The following is an 18,545-nucleotide window of genomic DNA, read 5'->3' as shown; positions in this document are numbered from 1 at the left end:
TTTATTCTTTTATTAAAACAAGTACAAATATTTCTTTCTTTTTTAAATAAAAAAAAAGGTATTGAAAACTTACCTGTGCGGCACCAGGCCTTCCTAGCTTTTGAAGAATGAATAATACAAAAAAAATGGCTTAAACGTCTGATGAAAGAAAGGAGAAGTTCTTTTGACTTCAGAGCCTTCTGAAAGCTTTTGGAAGAAACAATTTCCTGCCAGTAAAAGGCACTTATGCTTTGGGATTTGAAAACTCACAGTATGTCACTGCTTACTGCTTGCTATTTTGGGTGTTCCTAGTAAAACATAGACTCTTTTGTGCAAAACATCATAATGCTTCTCTGATGTTCAGGCTGAACCCAGCATTGAAATGATGCAAGACGGATGTAGTGAGCAAAATGAAAACGGATTTTCTTTCTTTCTCTTTCTCTCTCTCTTCTGGAAAAAGAACTTATTGGCAAGTACCAGATGTGTTAAAGAGAAGAGTCATTTTCTGTGTGAGTATTTTGCAAATGAAATAGACATACCCTCCACATAGATGTTAAGAAAACAATTGATCATTTTACAGTAGCTACAAAAGTAATATGAAGTAAGGGATAGTTACAGGTAGGTAGCCGAGGTGGTCTGCCGTAGTAAAATAAAAATAAAAATAAATCCTCCCACTAGCAGCTTAGAGACCAACTAAGTTTGTCATTGGTATGAGCTTCCGTGTGCATGCACACTTCTTCAGATACACTGAAACAGAAGTCTCCAGACCCTTATATATAGTGAGAGGGTGGGGAGGGGTATTACTCAGAAGAGTGGTAGGAATGGGTGATTGGCTAATAGATGTGGTAAACCTGTTGACAACTGTTAACGACTGCAATTAGGCAAGGGGTGAGATAGCTAAAAATAGCTTAATCATGTATAATGAGATAAGAATCCAATTTTCTATTCAGACCAGGTCTCTCCATGGTTTTAAGTTTGGTAATAAGTTGCAATTCAGCAACTTCTCTTTTCGGACAGCTACTTTGAGATCTTGTATAGAATGTCCTGGGAGACTGAAGTGTTCTCCTACTGGTTTCTCTGTCTTGTGATTCCTGATGTCAGATTTATGTCCATTTATCTTTTGGCGTAGGGTTGGCCCATTTGTCCAATATAAAGAGCTGAAGGGCACTGTTGGGAATTGATGGCATACACAATGTTAGAAGATGAGCAATTAAATAGTTCTGAGATGGTATGTTTGATGTTGTTGGGGGCCAGTAATGGTGTTGCCCAGGTGTATGTGGCAGCAAAGTTGGCATCTGGGTTTATTGCAGGCTCTGGTACCAGTGTCGATGTTAAGTCTGGTGGTTGTATTATTGTGGTTGAGGAGTTGTTTAAGATTGGGTGGCTGTCTGTAGGCAATGAAAGGTCTTCCTCCTAGAGCTTGAGAAAGAGAACTGTCATTGTCTAGGAGAGGTTATAGATCTCTGAAGATGCATTCTACTGTTTTAACTTGGAAGCTGTATGTGATTACTAGTGGTGTTCTGTTATTTTCTGTTTTGGGTCTGTTTTGCAGCCAGTTCTCTCTCGGTATCAGTCTGACTCTGTTGATCTGTTGTTTAACTTCATCAGGTGGATATTTTAGTTCTAAAAAGGTTTGCTGTAGATCTCTTAGGTGAGAGTCTCTGTCTGTAGAGTTGGAACAGATGTGGCTGTAATGTAGGGCCTGGTTGTATACGATGGATTGTTTGGTGTGCTTGGGATGGTAGCTAGAAGCATGTATATATGTTTGTCAGTCAATTGGTTTATAGTTTAAGGTGGTGTCTATACGTCCATCCTGTATTTTTATAGTAGTGCTGTATCTGAAGAAGTGTGCAAGCACACGAAAGCTCTTACCAATTACAAACTGAGTTGGTCTCTAAGGTGCTACTGGAAGGATTTTTTTTTATTTTGTTTCAACTACGGCAGACCAACACGGCTGCCTACCTGTAACTAGAATGAGCATGTCACTGAAATCCAATAAAATATAAAGGAAGAAAAATGTACTGCACAACTGATTGCCTATAGCTTTTACTAGTAGCACTAAACACATGGACAACCACAAATATTTAAAAACAACAAAGATCCTTGTGGCAACTTAGAAAGAAAGAAATTTACTATGGCATAAGCTTTGTGAGCTCGAGTCTGCTTCATCAGATGCATTGCCTATGTCTGATGCACAAATGTATTATTTTAAGGTTATACAAGATTCTTTGCTGTTTTTCTTCAACAGACTACCATGGCTCCCTCTTTGGAAAATATCACAGTAGAATCGTGTTGCTAGATGTGGAGTATGACAAGGAACTGCTTGACCTTTCAGTGGACTGCAGAAATTAGTTATTTCTGATACACTTTTGGTCTTTACTCCATCTATTATTTCAATTTAGTTTTCTTGGAAAAGAACATAGTGACAAAAATTCACTCAATGGTGCAATACTGGTCATGAGAAAAGAGAAGGAGAAAGCTAATGAATTTGACACCGCCGGGTGGCCTGATAGCTTTTAGCAAAATTTTGTAATATATGAACTGTATAGAATGCAGTGTGCAATGAAATTTAGCTCTTGTACTTTACAGTACAAGATGCATTTTGTACTTTACAGTACGAGATGCATGCAAGAGCTTGGATCAGCACAAAACTGTTTCAAGCAATCACCAGGAAAGCCCTTTGCCAGTTCCCTCATAAAACAAGGCCAAATTTATGTTTGTGACTTTAATCACAGATACTTGTGGAAAAGATGCTGTGCTGTATCAGGGTGGAATTAAATGTGACATGGGAAGTTGGTGGTGATATCTCCCAATGTTTATTATTATTATTATTATTATTATTATTATTATTATTTGGTTAAAAACAGCTGGGCAGGGTGTGCCATTTGGATTTTAGCTGTGGGACAGGAGAAAGGAGCAATGGAAAAGGACATTCCACACACCAGGACAGTCACCTCATTGTGTCTTATTACAGAAGCACAAAAACACTAAGGCTTCTGACAAACCTTCACAACATGGGAAGGTATGCCTAAACAGTGTGTAAGCATTCACTAAAGTTATCGTTATAAGAGGTACATTTCAAATTAGGCTTCAGAAGTTAACACTTGTTCTTGGCACCTGGCATGTGAAATAGGGGCTTTTAAATGGTAGTGCTGATCCTCATGAAATGTCCCCCCAATCAAGGTTTGTCAGAGTCCCTCTTTTTATTTCTTTTGCTAGGCAACACTTTAATTTCAATGGGCTTTTAATGTGTTAGCACCTCATATTATTGCTCCCAATTTTAATGTGTAATACCATTTACCCTGGCTGCTGTTAAGCTTTTGCTTTGTTTCATTTGTAAGTGTTGATTGTGTTATGTCCTTTGTTATTGCTTTTCAAAATTGGTTGTTGCATTTGATTTTTTTTATTTTGTAATTATGTTGCACATGGTTCTGTGGACTTTTAGTGTAAGAGTGGGATCTACACTAATGATGATGTTGATGATAATAATGACAAATCACACCTATCCAAGGGTGTGTGTTTCAGCGTAACTGATCTTTCATCTCAATTCACAAAACACGGACCATTACAAACTTTTTATTACTTAATTTTATCCCCATAAAATTTCTCCATCAGCAACTATCATAATCACATTTGACAGATTGCACTCTCTGAAAAGTTAACCAGAATGTTTTGCTATTTAAGGAGCTTCCTAAATCAGACTCATTTGAGGCCATATGGTTTTCCTTTCTGTTTATTAACTCTTCTGTTGAAGGTAAAAAAAAAAAAACCTCTCTTGGGTTTCAAGCCTACTTCTGGGAGAACTTGTATAATTGTTTAATTGCACACTGAAATGGAGAATGACATTGTGTATGTTGCTAAGGGTTTAACATTGGGAAATTTCATTAGAGTTTTCTAAGCTAGAAAGAGGTCTCTGAGCTTCGAGCTGAGTTGATAATTAACTGTTAATGTTGTCTGCTAGCCTTCACATGGGTGTTTAACCTTAGATCACATGATTAAGGTATTCCATTGCAAATTTTCCATTTGAAAGAGAACTACATTTTGGCCTTTTGATTCCCCAGTCACAGTGAGAAAAGGATGTGAAAATTATCCTCTCCAGGAGCTGCTAATGTAAGCTTTGGAACAGACAGAGCTTTGATTTTAGCCCGGATCATAATTACGTTATACATTTAAGAAGAAGAACTTATGCCTGGTTATGCTTATGCTTTATACAACTTTCTGGGTGTATCACTGATTGTTTTCTACCTGTTTTGAAGATGTTCTGGTTAGTAAAGTTCTGAATCATATTTATGGGTCTGGACAATTTTATTCCAAAAGGAGTCAGCTTTTCTGCATCCAGTTGCTTCATGTTGCACAATATTAATATATGCAATAGGACTCTCTGCTCTAATCGTTGCTCTTACTTTCCCCTTTGCCCCTCACCCTCTTCCCACTCCCCCAGTTCTGAACGTGTACAGCTGCAATGAATAGGCCACATCCACACCATACATTTAAAAGTCATTCAATGCATATGGCTCCCCCCACCAAAAAATAATGATAATTGTGGTAACTGGGTGCTGGGAATTATAGCTCTGTAAGGGACAAATTACAGTTCATGGGACCCCACATGTTTTACATGTGCATTAAATGGTATTTAATTATATGGTGTGGATTTGACCATATATTCTTTAAGCTTGGGTTTTCTTTTTACAAAAAGAAACAAAGTTTATATTTCATCATTTGCTCTGTTAATGTAAATCTTTGTTATTCATATTGAAAACCACATTAAATACAGTTTGAAAATTATCAGCATATGGAATGTACACATACATTGCAAACTATCACATCAATTCAGTCGTTTGTTGCCAAAGACTTTATCACTATCCCACAGCATCTCTTAATGCATTGCAGTATAGAACTAGCTGCCTCTGTACTCTAAGTAGGTCTGTTGTGGAATGGAAAGGAATAAAAATGATGTGCACAGCGCAAGGAAAGTGTGGCAATGAAGATAAAGAAAGCAGAACATTACGGAGAGCTACAGGTGTGGAGCACAGGAGGTTATATCACAAGGCTCAGGCTCTGCATTTAGGAAGGGATTAAGGCAGTGCACAGTAGACGGAGGATATATGTAAAAAGGGCTGAGAATGAAAGAGTTATAATTGAGAAGCAACATCAGTTGATGTTTCCAAGAATAAACCAGATGGAAAAGCTGCAACTGGGTTAGCTTGGCGAGACGCCAGCTGAAGAACTAGCTTACCCAGCAGACAAGAGGAAAAGAAATTATCCTAGAGGCAAAACAGCAAAGTCCCAGTTAGATCAAGTGTTGGCAAGCCCAGCAGCAAGGTCAATCATTTCTGGAACCAGCTACCCACTGGCCAGATGGAAACACCATTTGGGTGTCAGCCTGGGCCAGGCAATTGCTAGAACAGCTTGACCACTAAGCAAAATAACAAGCAAAATGGTAGAATTTCAAACTCCAAAGGTGCCTAAAGGTACAGTAGGTTATAATTATGCTTTAACAAGCAAATTAAGACATTTTTGGAAGGTATTAGCAGTGCAAGCAGATTGTTAGACCAGAAGCAGTCATTTGCAAATATAGTACCTGCTAGCTTATATATCTTACCCAACTAGTGTTAATAAGTGATCGCACCGGCTGCATCCTGCACTGTGACTGAGAGGGGAGGCATGCAAACTGGTTAACCAACCCAGCCCCTATTTCTTTCCTCTTTTTTTATTATCCTTAGCTTGGAATTTGCCTTTTTCACAACTGGAACTCACTCTCGACACAAGGAAGGTTTCAGTGCAAGTCAATGTGCATGAGAACTCGGAGAGGGGGCCTGTATGCCCACAAATACAGTTTAAGAGTGTTCGGGTAAACACCTGCAAATGCCACACTAAGGAGTGTATCTGGTCATGGTTCCAGCTATTCAGCCATGCCATCTTTCAGGAAATTCATTTCTGTTGTTTTGAGGGAAGGGGGAAGACTTGCTTCAAACCAGCAAGTAAATAAACGTTCAGACATCACTGTCAAAACAGTCTCTTCAGTGACAATAATGCATTTGCTGTGAAATATCTCATAGGAGCCTCTGAAGGAGAGTGCCTGATGAGTGCTGAAATAGCTTAGTTTGTTTAAAATAAGAGGATGTGAAAAGTAGCTCAGCCCCAGAAGACTATTTCTAGAATGGCTGTAAAAACGTCATATACAATGTATGGCTTTGACCGGCTAAATTCAGTTCACACAGTAAAGAATAGAAAGAAGGTCACTATTGCCCCCCTTCATTCATACACTATCACATCTTCTCATTACTTGAGCTAAAAGGAGCCTTCTGACTCAATTCTGGGGCATTAAATTCCTCGACATTCCTAAAATTCATTTAGCATTTAACTTCCTAGTGAAATCAGCTGGACATAATTCCACAAAATGTGCTTAGGATAAAAATCCCAGTAGCTTATATATATAAGTATTACAGTTTAATTCAATTGTAGATTGTACTATTAAGACTAGATAGAGTTGCACTGATGTGTGGTGCAATAAATAAAATGCAAGAATGGAAGAAAACATGTCTCTACATTTTAATTATCTTTGTTCATAGTGATGTTTCCTGGAAGAGCCAGCCCAGAAATCAAAATGAGGAAAGGCAGTTTGTGATTTCAAAACCAGAAACTCGTCAAAAACAGCTCAGGTTTTTACTGAGGAAGTAATTCTGTGCCTGGGCTGGGCCACTTTTGAAGGGTCCTGTGGAGATAGACCGTCTTGTAGAGCACCCTTCCTGCAGTGTTGTGGTGCTGGTTACCATCTTAACTATGATGACAACTGTTATTTTATTATTTTAAAACTGTATTGTGGAACAGTACTTGCCCTTTCCTGGGACTTTGTGGTGCAAAGCAGGTTATAAATTCAAAGAAATAGAAATTAAATTGAGTTTATTCATATGAAACTTTGACTTATTTAATATTATTTATATTGGACTTTATCTAATGTGGCATGAGCAGTGCTTCACTCATGCTACAAGACTTCCCTTCCCTCTCCTCCCCAAAATTTACCTAAGTCTCCCAACCATCTGGAGCAGATTTTGAGATTGCCTGGGAGGTTCCATGAGAAACAAGGGGAAAGTACCATGATGCAAGTGGAAGTCTGCTGTGCAGCTGAACTGCAGCACTAGATAACAACCCATTATTTATTCCACCATTTGTAAGCCATTTTTCACCACTGGGTGATCAAAGTGGTTTCTAATAGCACTCGATAAAGCAAACCATCAAAGCAATGACGTTTTTTCAAACCACTAGGCTGCCTGAGTTATATGGCTGCCCTTTGCCTCCTGCCTTCAAGGAGGAAGCTGAGTCTGGAGCTCCAATCCACTCCATCGTTGGAGGGAGCTGCTGCAGCAGAAGCTACAGGTGCATGGACACTGGGGCACCCATGGGTGCTTTGCAAAGCTTTTGGTTTTCATCACCCAATGTCAATCAACTCATGCTACTGGAACTCATATTACTAGGTCAAATGGACCATTACACTTTTGGGTATAGCAATTTGCTCTATCTTTCTAGTGGTTAAATAATTGCAAAGGGTTACAGTCATCCCCATTTCAATATGGTAAGGATCATAATCCAGCAATGAGTTCTGCTGTAGAACTTTTGTTGCCATCCATTGTCTCAAGAGGGTGAAGTCAAACTGTTGGCACTGCAGAGATTGGTAACTCATAACTGCTGCCTCTCACATTGTTTTTGCTGCAATAAGGTAAAGGCAAAGGTAAAGGACCCCTGACAGTTAAGTCCAGTCACAGACGACTCTGGGGTTGCGGTGCTCATCTCGCTTTACAGGCCAAGGGAGCCAGTGTTTGTCCACGGACAGTTTTCCAGGGCATGTAGCCATCATGACTAAGCCGCTTTTGGCACTGGCGTAGGAAGCCACTCGGGCACCCAGAGCGGCAAACATGAAGCGCACCTGGGGGCAGGGCGTCGCTATGTAGCGCACATGCACAGCGTCACTACGTACGACGCATGCGTCGCTACTTAGCAATGCGGAGCATGCACGCTACGTAGTGGGATGCCAGTGGCACTGCTCGCACTGCCCCCCAAAAGACAGAGCTAGAAGCAGGCCGCCACCTCCGCTCCCCCCTTGCTACACCCCTGGCTTCTGGCACAACGGAACACTGAAAGCAGAGCAGAGCACAGAAACACCTTTTACCTTCCCGCTGGAGTGGTACCTATTTATCTACTTGCACTGTCTGGCATGCTTTCGAACTGCTAGGTTGCCAGGAGCTGGGACCGAGCAACAGGAGCTCACCCTGTCACGGGGATTTGAACCACCGACCTTCTGATCGGCAAGCCCAAGAGGCTCAGTGGTTTAGACTGCAGTGCCACCTCAAGTAACCACTCCAGGGCACAAACCCGGGCAGTGTGTATGGAGGTCCTGGGCTGCTCAGATGACAAGACCGCACACTCAGCCTCACGGATGTGGTCCAAAGGAAAGGAAAGCAATACATTTGGCACCATCTTGGCTGAATTTGTGTAGTCTTTACTCCTTAGCCTTTTCTTCTCCCCAAGGTGTCCTGCAAGACCGTGGGTACAGATTTTTCCTCAGAGTTTATTCCTGAAGCCTTTCTAACAAATGATTATAGCCATAAGACAGTGGAGATTTAGCATCAGAGTTTTCCCTTTTCCGTACAGAACTTCCTAATAAATAGATTAAAGGGTGTGCAACAATCAACAGGATCTGCCTTGCTTGCATTTGCAACATTTGGAAGCAGCCCAATTTGTTCAGTTTATTTTTTGTCCTGCTTTTGATGTGGAACAGTCCCTTCAGACAGCAATAATTTTGTAGCACTAAAGAAGCATCACAGAAACTAAAGCAGAAAAAATCCACCACTGATGCACTATTATTGTGTTAAGAACATTTTGCACTGAAACACCTGTCTGGAGAGGCACTTAGAACAAGTTGGGTTTAGGAATGGCATATCCCATTAGCCATAGGAATCTGTGTAACTGACGGTGGATCAGGACATTTTCCTATACACAAACTGCACTCTTGGTGGCATTGCAAGGACTCATACCTTGATTATTATTTTTATTTTATACATTGTTCCTTTTTAGCCATATGTTGGATATTTTGAAGGGTTTGCATATAAGCCGCTGTCTTCTCAGCTGAATAAAGGATATACCAAGTGTCATTGGTATAAACACTTCGGCTTGAATGGGTTGTGGTGAGGAGTCTGAAGTTCTATACTGCCTCAATCGAGTGTATTTTTGATGTATGGACTAAATTAACCTTCTAAATAGTACAATTCATCTTTTAATTCAAAAGAAACTGTGGAAATGAGAACTCTATTAAGGGGAAGGAAATTTACAGACGACATTCTGAAAGCGCTGTCAATGGCCCAATAAAATGGCCTGACGAATTAGCAGATAACAGCTCTTGTGACTCAGTGTCATGTTCCTCTTAATTGTGACTGCATGGACACACACCAAATCAAACCCCAGCCTTTTGCATTGTTGCTAAAGTTGTTGGTGTAAAATGAGTGGTGAATCACTGTTCATGATGTCAATTAGAAGGTTGAGTTTTCTTCTCCTTTTTTTTCTTTTTCTTTGAAAATGGGAAAATTAAGAGACTATAAGCACCATACTGCCGAAATGGTGATTCCTTTCAGTTCCGCAAAAGCACGCCTCCATGCCTCTCTCCCACTGAAATGGCTAGCAGCCATTCATCAGAATAAATCCTGTACGGTGAGCTAGAGTTGCCCCCTCCTGCTATAAAGACTGACTGCCTCTCAATTTAAAGCTAGTGAAAGAGGCGTCTGCGGGTGGACAGCTGAACAATTGTCAAACCAGACAGCCGAACAGTGGGGTGGTGAAGGCCACAGTGGAGAGGGAAAGAGGGTCGGTTTCTGTCAGAAAATGAACAATGACAGTTTGACAAATTTCACAGTGGCACTTTTTCTTCTCACACAATTAGCGGTGCTTTAATCCAAAGGTAGCAAAATTGCATAATTAATGATCTGTTTAAGCACAAATGTTAAAAAGAAAATTAGAAGCATCAGCCTTACCTTTACGTCTCTGCTCCACCTTATCACTTCAGCTATCTATTTTGTCCCCTGGTAATTGTAGCTGAATTAAAAGGGAAACATAGCAAGTTTTAATAGGCAATCTTACCATTGAACTTAATGTTATCACAACATGTCACTGGACAAATTCATCTTACCTCTGGCTGTAAAATGCTTTGTATTCCAGATGTGATTCCAGCATACATTTTGCTCCTGAACAAAAATAAATAGACATTTCAGCTGTTGTCCAAATTATACTCCCAATATTAATTTTACTGGGCATTTCAGCCTCAAAACAAATCCTCCATTAAACATCTTTCACTAGGGCACGTTCCACATTAATGATTGAACATGTTATACTAAGCAAGTCACTATTAAATTAAGCGTTTTATTGGAAATATGCTTCTGGTGCATTTAAGTTACTCGTAAATGGCAACTGTTTTCATTGGCAGAAACAAAATAATTGCTCAAAGATATTCATCTCTAGTAGTCAAAGAGGAGTCTGGAAATATATTATATTTGGCAACGGGCATTTGTAGTTGTACCTCCTTCCCAAGGGGTTGCTTTCCTACTGAAGATAAGGGTCCAGAGTTTACTGAGATGAAGCTAGTTACCCTTCACTTCGCCAAAAGCTTCTCATTACATCAACAGAATCCCTGTCATGTGGGTTCACAGGATTTTTCCCAAGGGAGGAGACAATGTAAAACACTGAAAGGCAAACATGTTAGCTCCTAACAACAATAGAATGAGAATATAAATGTATACGTCACCTTTCATCCAAGGATCACAGGATCATTTACACTCAGTATAAAAAGAAGAAGAATACCAGATAGGGTGGGAAGGAGATCTTGAAATTATGGTTTGGGGGTGTCAACTGCTCCCAGCCGCCCATGGAGTACTATGATCGCAGTATACACATGGTTTGTATACATCCAGCTTCCACAGGTTCAAACATACCAGAGAGGTAGTCAATATTCTTGCAAAATAAACCCAGTCAAGGATTTCAAAAGCTCTCTCTATATGCATTGTGTGTGTCTATTAATGAAGGCTGGCTCTGTTGATAGCTGATGGTACCTAGAATTAAAACATCCATGATCAAAACCAGCACATTTCTCATTGTCGGATACTGAGGCCAGACGAACACAGGCTGGTCTGCTCATTTTTGCCCTGCCTTGCAATCATATTTGGGACATCTGGCTGACCATTGTCTAAGAACAAGAGTACTTGACTGTTCTTTTATCTCACCCATTGTATTATTATATTCTGATGATGCTGTGCATAAAAACAATAACTGACAACGACTTCATTGGACCTCATTTTTCAACTGCCAAAATGAAAATGGTATCCAAATGTGTTGACTGCTTACGTGATTTGTCAGACAGCGATGAACTGCCATTATTTATGTACAGATTCCACCGTATATCAAGTTGGAAATAGAAAGATTTATTTGCTCTTAAGCATTCCCTTAAATGTGCAAATGTGTAAACACTGGTGCATTTGCATGAAATACTTCTGGGTGAAAAACAAATTGAATGCTCAGGAGCTCGATGTAATCTAAAGTACAGGTTCATTGGATTTAAATGAGAAATTTTGCCTACGTCCCCCACCTTTTACATATTTTGGCTTGAAGATAAATAGCCAAGTGCCACTTATTGAATATCCTAAAGTGCTATGCATCAAGAAAAATTACTATCAGAGATATCAGAGCAAATTTGCGCATCACATTAGATTATTTTTTATGTCATCCCTAAAGATGTATGACTCCTCCACAACATATCTTCATGAAGATTTAATGGGTTATTTTTAATGAGTAAGCTTTTCTCCTCCTTCTGGTATTTCTCTGTCATGTTAATTGTTACAAGATAAAGCTGATAAAGCTCTTTCCCTCCCTCCCCAGTGTTTGGTTAAAAGTTGTGATGATTTATTTGATTCTTTGGGAAACTACAGTTCTTCAGAAGTATCTTTTCAAGTTGGGCATTCTCTTTTGTTTGCTGGTAGGGCTAGATAGAGTCTTCAAGAAATGAATATGAACATGAACATATTTTCTGTGGTATTTTCACTAATACATTCGCTTACATGAACACTTTCCCCTTCATGCATCACAATATTTGTGCAATTGTGAATTTTGAAAGACAACTGTGTCTTGGTTCAGGTACTGTTTTGGAAAGTTGTGATAAATTCACCTTCAAGTGAAAACAAATGAATTTCTGTCCCTGTCCCTACTTGCAATATTAAGAGAGTGGGAAACTGGGAATATATCTCTCTCCATCTGTGCTACCATTCTTCTTGGCTCTGCTTTTGTCTCTTCCCTACTCTATGTCGCAGTTAAGGAGCCCTCTAAAGGCAAATGGGGTTCATGAGATCACCAAATTCTGGAGATGGTTGCAGTATCAAAACCTCATCTAAAATATGCAGCAGCACCCTATTGACCAAAAAAAAAAAAGCTAACCAGGAAATTCTTATCCCTTCTCTTACTTTTAGAATATGTTATGGTCTTATAGAAGGGGTTGGGCACCTCAACCTCTGGAGCAAAATGAAGTCCTCCAAGCCTTTCTGCTCAGTCCTTGGGACTCTTCCCAGGCCACAACCCACACCAGCCCTGCTTCACACCATCCTTGAGTGTTTTTGCCTGGCTGGAATGTGTCCTGGAACTGTGATACTGTCTGTTACTTGTCTGGAGGGAGGTCATAAGAACCTCTGGCTTTTGTGTGGCTGGAGCATAGCATATTCCCAACAGGCTTTATCAGCAGTTTAATTTTATTAGCCAGTCACTTTAATGATGATCTGTGTTGGCTTTAGTGGTGTTTTATGCTTTAAGGTTGTACAAATTTGTATAAATATTTTTATACAAATAAATGAATAACTATCACATCCCTTCCCCTGTCTACTTTCGCCTTTGGCTAAACTGGTATGTGATCCTAAAAAGGTTGCCCCACAAGGGAATTGTTTGGATCCTAGAACAATAGGCAGGTAGGATCCTAGAATGCAACAACTGATTGTCCTGCAGGAGCAGCCCAATCAGGCTCCAGGAAGGAAGCAGAATCAGCCAATCAGATGGGACCTATTGTGTAAATAATGTATATAAAGCCAGAGTGTTGGGGGGGGGAGGATTCATTCACTATTTTACAAGCTGCAATAAAGAGCATGAAATCACTATGCAACTCTGAGTATATTTCAGGAATACTGCCCTTAGTCTACAAAAAGTTTCCTATAGGAGGCTGCACAACAAAGTGGGATAAATACTGCTACCACACAATGGCCTTTGATCTGCACAGACAGTGGGGTTTGCCAGACAGTTATCTGATGATTCCCTTGTGCTGCACATAGAAGAAGTGTAAACCATACCTATGATGGTTACATATAAAGCCACTCTTGCCTCTTTGACAACACAGAAGAAAAGAAGACAGACAAATCATTTCAATATAGATTGATACAGATAAGCAAAGAAACACAAGCCTTCCAAATTGTATCACTGGATGTGCAAGTGCCATCACAATTACTGTGTGAAATGTCCAAACAGTAAGCTATTCTTCTTAAATTGCTAAAAAGGAGCATGGCCCAATTGTCTTTAACTTAAACCTTGGCTTCCTGTGTTGTTTTCATTCTCCTTAACAGGAGGCAGAAAAATCAATATTTTATTTATACAGAAGGAACAAAAGACTTATTTTCACTCTGAGTTCTGTGCATGAAAGAGCATCAGTCACCCACTCCCTTCCCTGCCCCACAAGTCTTCTTTTTGACCTATCAGTGATTCTACTTTGGAATCCCTGGTTGCCTATTCAAACCAATGATGACCAGCAGCCAATGAGACTTGAGTACAAACAACTGGTAGGAGGTTATGCAGCAAATACTTCTTGACATGCTGCATAATTTACTATGAAATCTATTAGTGCAATGAGTGGTGGCCTCTAGGCCATCCTAAGGAGGGCTTGGGGACATTTAAAGCAGTAGATTCTCCGCCATGTCCAAAGCTTTGCCAGCATGTGCTTGCCAGGGTGGAAGGTGGGATTACTTTTCTCTGTCATTTTCATGAGAACAGCTCTAGACAATCGTAGTTGAGGGGAACCATGGGACTTTAGATCCAACAATTCCAAAGCCTCCGGTGTCTCACTCCCACTCAAAGTGCCCTCTTGCCATGTCTACCACAGGCAACTGTCAGCGGGAGAAGCAGCCATGGCTGCGTTCCAGTTGCTAGGGTGAAGATGAAATCCAGTGCTGCATCTCTCTGTCAGTGGAGACTGACTAGCATAAACCTATGTGCCATCCTAACCCTGCCCCATACCAGGGGCTGGGTATGGATAGCACCTGGGTCGCTTTTAAAAATAAAACAAACCTCATTTGTAGCTTCTACATAATGATTGCTGGATTTTTGCACAAGTAACAGGAGTGTGATCAATAGAAAAAAATATCATGCTGGATCATTGGTCTGATCTAGCAAGGCAATATCTATGTTACTTTATTCCTACAGTCACTATAAAATTCCTGATAATATTGTTGATACACATAGAGCCTTCTACTATATTCTTTTTGGTTAAGCCACTGTCTATCATTGCTATTTAGGCTGAGCTGCTGCTCATTGCCACATTCTTTGGACAGATTTCCCTGATACATTGCAAAATACAACCTAATAACATGAAAACTCATTGTCAGACTACTTTATTTCATGCAACTGCTGAAGACAACAACTGCCTAGCATGAGCTCAGTTAACCAGGTACTATCCAAAGGGTCAGAGACACAGGTGGCACTGTGGTCTAAACCACAGAGCCTAGGGCTTTTCAATCAGAAAGTCGGCAGTTTGAATCCCCACAATGGGGTGAGCACCCGTTGTTTGGTCCCAGCTCCTGCCCACCTAGCAGTTTGAAAGCATGTCAACTGCAAGTAGATAAATAGGTACCGCTCAGGCGGGAAGGTAAACAGTGTTTCATGCTCTGGTTCGCCAGAAGCGACTTAGTCATGCTGGCCACATGACCCAGAAGCTGTCTGCGGACAAACACCGGCTCCCTCAGCCTATAGAGTGAGATGAGCGCACAACCCCAGAGTCGGCCACGACTGGACCTAACGGTCAGGGGTACCTTTACTTTTACCTTTATCCAAAGGGTCACAACCCTTTTTGTTTTCAAACATTTTCTACTATTCTACTATTTCTACTATTTTCTACTATTATTCTCCTATTTAAACTCTACAGTGAGGTGTTGTAATGGAAACAATGTGAAAAGCAACTGAGAAATAATAATAATAATAAAATCCTTCTATTCTAAACCTTATCTCTATCCACAAACAGAAATATATAGTCCTGCATAGATTTCCTTACACACATCAGAGATCCATTATCCCAGAAATGTGGTGTAAAGGCTAAAAGACATAAATTGTGTGGGAGCTGATTGACTTTATCATGAGGCAGGGTTGTTATCAATGCTAGCAGGCATCTGGCTGTATTCACTTTGATTTACTCTGCTGAGCATTTTTACAGATGTAAACCTGCTTTGCCAAGACAAATGGAGTGGTAAATAAACTAAATGCTCATTGTATAAGAAGAGGAATTGTGTCAAGGCTCTAGCCATAGCAGAAGGGTGGTTAGAGGCGGGGGAACCAGGTTCCGAAAACACAGCCTTCATCTTTCCTAAAGGATAGACTGAAGCCAAAACAAAAGCCATTCCAGAGAGGGATAAAACAGCTCTAAAGGCAAAGGGGGAAAAACAGGCCTGCTGAGGTTAATCTTTTTATTTATCTGCCCCCCCCCAACCCACAAAAGACATCTCAGCAAACAGTGGCAGATGTCACCCTGACAGGAAAAGTGGCAAACTTTTGTGACTTCTTTCACCAAAGTCAAGCTGTTTTTTCCACTCCATTCAGCATGTTTGTGCATGCTTGATTTGGTTGGAAGGAACAGGGGAGGAAAAAACCGCAAAAATAAAAAGGGCAAGAGTTCTGGAATTCAATAGAAGGTCAAAATGGCAATCTTTTTGCCGGGCCCAGCTTCCTTTTATACTTTGACATCTGGTGCCCATTACCAGGACAAATTGGAGCAATTCAAATAGTTGGAGTGAGGAGGGGAAATGAGGGTTTCTCTCCTTTTTATATACCGCACCAGCGACAAATTTGAGGACAGGAACCGGGGCTCTGCATGACGCAGCACAGCAATAGATTGGCCACACTTGTTTCACAGGCATGGATGACTACAAATGTAATCAGTGATCACACTAGAGATGGCCACCCTGCAGGACACTCCTCTCACACAAAGAAGAAAAGAAATAATTATCCTGATGAGTTTGCGCTGAATTTTCAGCCTGTTATAGCATGAAGCTCAGAGATGAAGTTGATTCACATCGTGAGGAGCCTATTACATGGCATCTCTATCTCTCTCCTCACCAGTTGAGCAATTGAATAAATCTAGCAATGCAACATTTCCTACAATGTTCCGACTCCGGGGCATCACATAGCATCATAGAACTTGTGAAATCTAAAATATATCTTCTGCCTTAAACAACACACCAAAACATAACAGCTTCACAGAATCTCTCTCAATTATTTGCATTCTAACAGGCTTTACTTTCATCTTTGGCATCAATTCACAAAGAGGAGGAAACATACTTTTGAAGGCCCATGGTACACAGTTAACAACCGTACTCCCTGCTACAGGCAAAAACAGGTCTTGAACATAGAATCTGTAAGCGAGATTTGCTTCAGAGAAAAGGCAATACATTATGTCCAATTGCGTTGCACTTCACCAGGGAGGCGATAACTTATCCATTCAGAGTCTTTCCATTGAAGCACATATGCTATATCTGGGGCTGAGATTTGCTTTTCAGTTAAGATAGGTCATTCATATAAATATCTTGCCCCCATGGCTCTTTATTTCACTGACAAAGTTAAGTCTTAAGTATAAATAAGAGAGGGGAAACCAGACTCTAAAAAAGAAGCCCTCCTGTTCCAAACGAGATAAATGGCTTTTCACACAACCTTGGTTGAGTCCCAGCTGCACAGCATGACTGATGTAATACTTAGCAAGACATCAGGCATATAACTGACACTATTTATGACATCATAATATATATATATATATTGAAGATCCTTAACTTACTAGGAAGCATGGAAGGTCTCTGTGCAATAGTCAAAGAGTTCCTCCCATCACAGAATTTTTGTAATGATGTTTGACAAAGTTCAATATACTGTATATTCCTGCGTATAAGACTACTTTTTAACCCAGGAAAATCTTCTCAAAAGTCGGGGGTCGTCTTATACGCCGGGTTGTATTTCTTATACAGCGAGTATATCTCAAACACTATATTTTAACTGGAAAAGTTGGGCGTCGTCTTATACGCCCAGTCGTCTTATACGCTGGAATATACAGTAGTCTTACTGATGTAAGGACACTTTGCAAAGGCAAATTAATGGCTGGCTTTAGATATGCATTGTCATGCTTTAAACCTGACCACTACCCTCTGGCTTCTGACTATTACTGTAAAGAAATAATAATGTTGCCCTTTGGGCAGATAGTATTGCAAATGAAGAGCAGATGCTCCAGCCATGGAAAAGTTATGAAGCAAAATGAATGAACCAAATTGTGGACCAGAATTGTAGACACACGCACTGAATCCCCCTTCAGACATTCTTAATGTGGATTTTTAAAAAAGGAGAACACTGGAGATGAGCATGCAGCACACACACACACACACACACACACACACACACACACGCTTAAAAGATGTGGGGAACCTGCACAAGTACAGGAAGCTCTCTGCTTCACAAACGCACCCTCCATCTTGTGGGGTGTGTGTGATGAAATCAGTCAACGTGTGTGGGGTTCTTGCATTGCAGGGGTTGAGCTAGATGACCCTCATGAAACACAGCTACCATTCAAAAGTCACACTTTGCTGAAATTTGTGATAGTTCTCCAACCGATGCAAGCAAAATGTGTAAGTTAGTGGGGAAAATAAAATAAAATGCATTATATTAGGGAAACTTGCCTGCAAAAGGTAAGTTGAGGCAAAATTGCAAACTAATACAGTATGTTAAAATTAGGAGATATGTGCACTAAAATGCTGACAAATTTTCCTGATTAAAACAGTAAATAACTCACCATCTGATGCAGAAACGTGGAGAATTGAACTTCTTTAAAAAATGGGAAACTGAGAGAACCCAAATTTGAGAGATTCATGCACCCTGTCCCCTTTTAGAAAGTGTTAGTTGGAGACAAGGGAAGAAGGGATTCTTCTATCCGAGGGTTTGGTTACTAATCATCTTATGACGTTCTTAGAGGAGATCACACACACACAAACATTTTCCAATGGGGGGAGGAGGTTCTGCAGGTTCAAACTGACAATCACCCTGTCCTAGTTGAAGGCTTCTGATACAAAAAGCTTTACTGTGGGCTGGAAGCCAAGCACTTTATGATGCAGGCTAACAATAGCAAATGATTAGCATGGGCCCTGCTCTTGAATTCTGCCAGTGGCCTTGACTCATTTACCCCATCATTTTCCTTCCCACTCAGCCCCTTCCCTGTTGTCCCTCCTCAGCTGGGGTCACAACATTGCCTTGCTTTGCTG

General features: G+C 40.5%; 1 protein-coding gene across 3 annotated transcripts in view; it reads right to left on the bottom strand.

The window, feature by feature from the left end:
* LOC118090306 (cadherin-19) overlaps nucleotides 1-18,116 on the bottom strand; it is an 86,122-nt gene extending 68,006 nt beyond the window's left edge. The window contains exons 1-3 of one of the 3 annotated variants that reach the window (XM_088675297.1): nucleotides 18,080-18,116; nucleotides 10,157-10,211; nucleotides 10,002-10,062 (exon numbers count right to left, since the gene is read on the bottom strand). The gene's annotated coding sequence lies outside the window, so the exon portion shown is untranslated. Of the gene's footprint in view, nucleotides 1-73; nucleotides 729-10,001; nucleotides 10,063-10,156; nucleotides 10,212-18,079 lie in introns of those variants that run through there. The other 2 variants (XM_060277921.2, XM_088675298.1) reach the window with 2 other exon arrangements.
* Between the last annotated feature and the right edge of the window lie 429 nt (nucleotides 18,117-18,545).

Source organism: Zootoca vivipara, chromosome 8 (genome assembly GCF_965207765.1).
Source record: "Zootoca vivipara chromosome 8, rZooViv2.hap1.1, whole genome shotgun sequence".
Lineage (NCBI taxonomy): Eukaryota > Metazoa > Chordata > Lepidosauria > Squamata > Lacertidae > Zootoca > Zootoca vivipara.
Note: the sequence above shows the minus strand (reverse complement) of the source record. Positions and strands in the feature narration are given on the sequence as shown.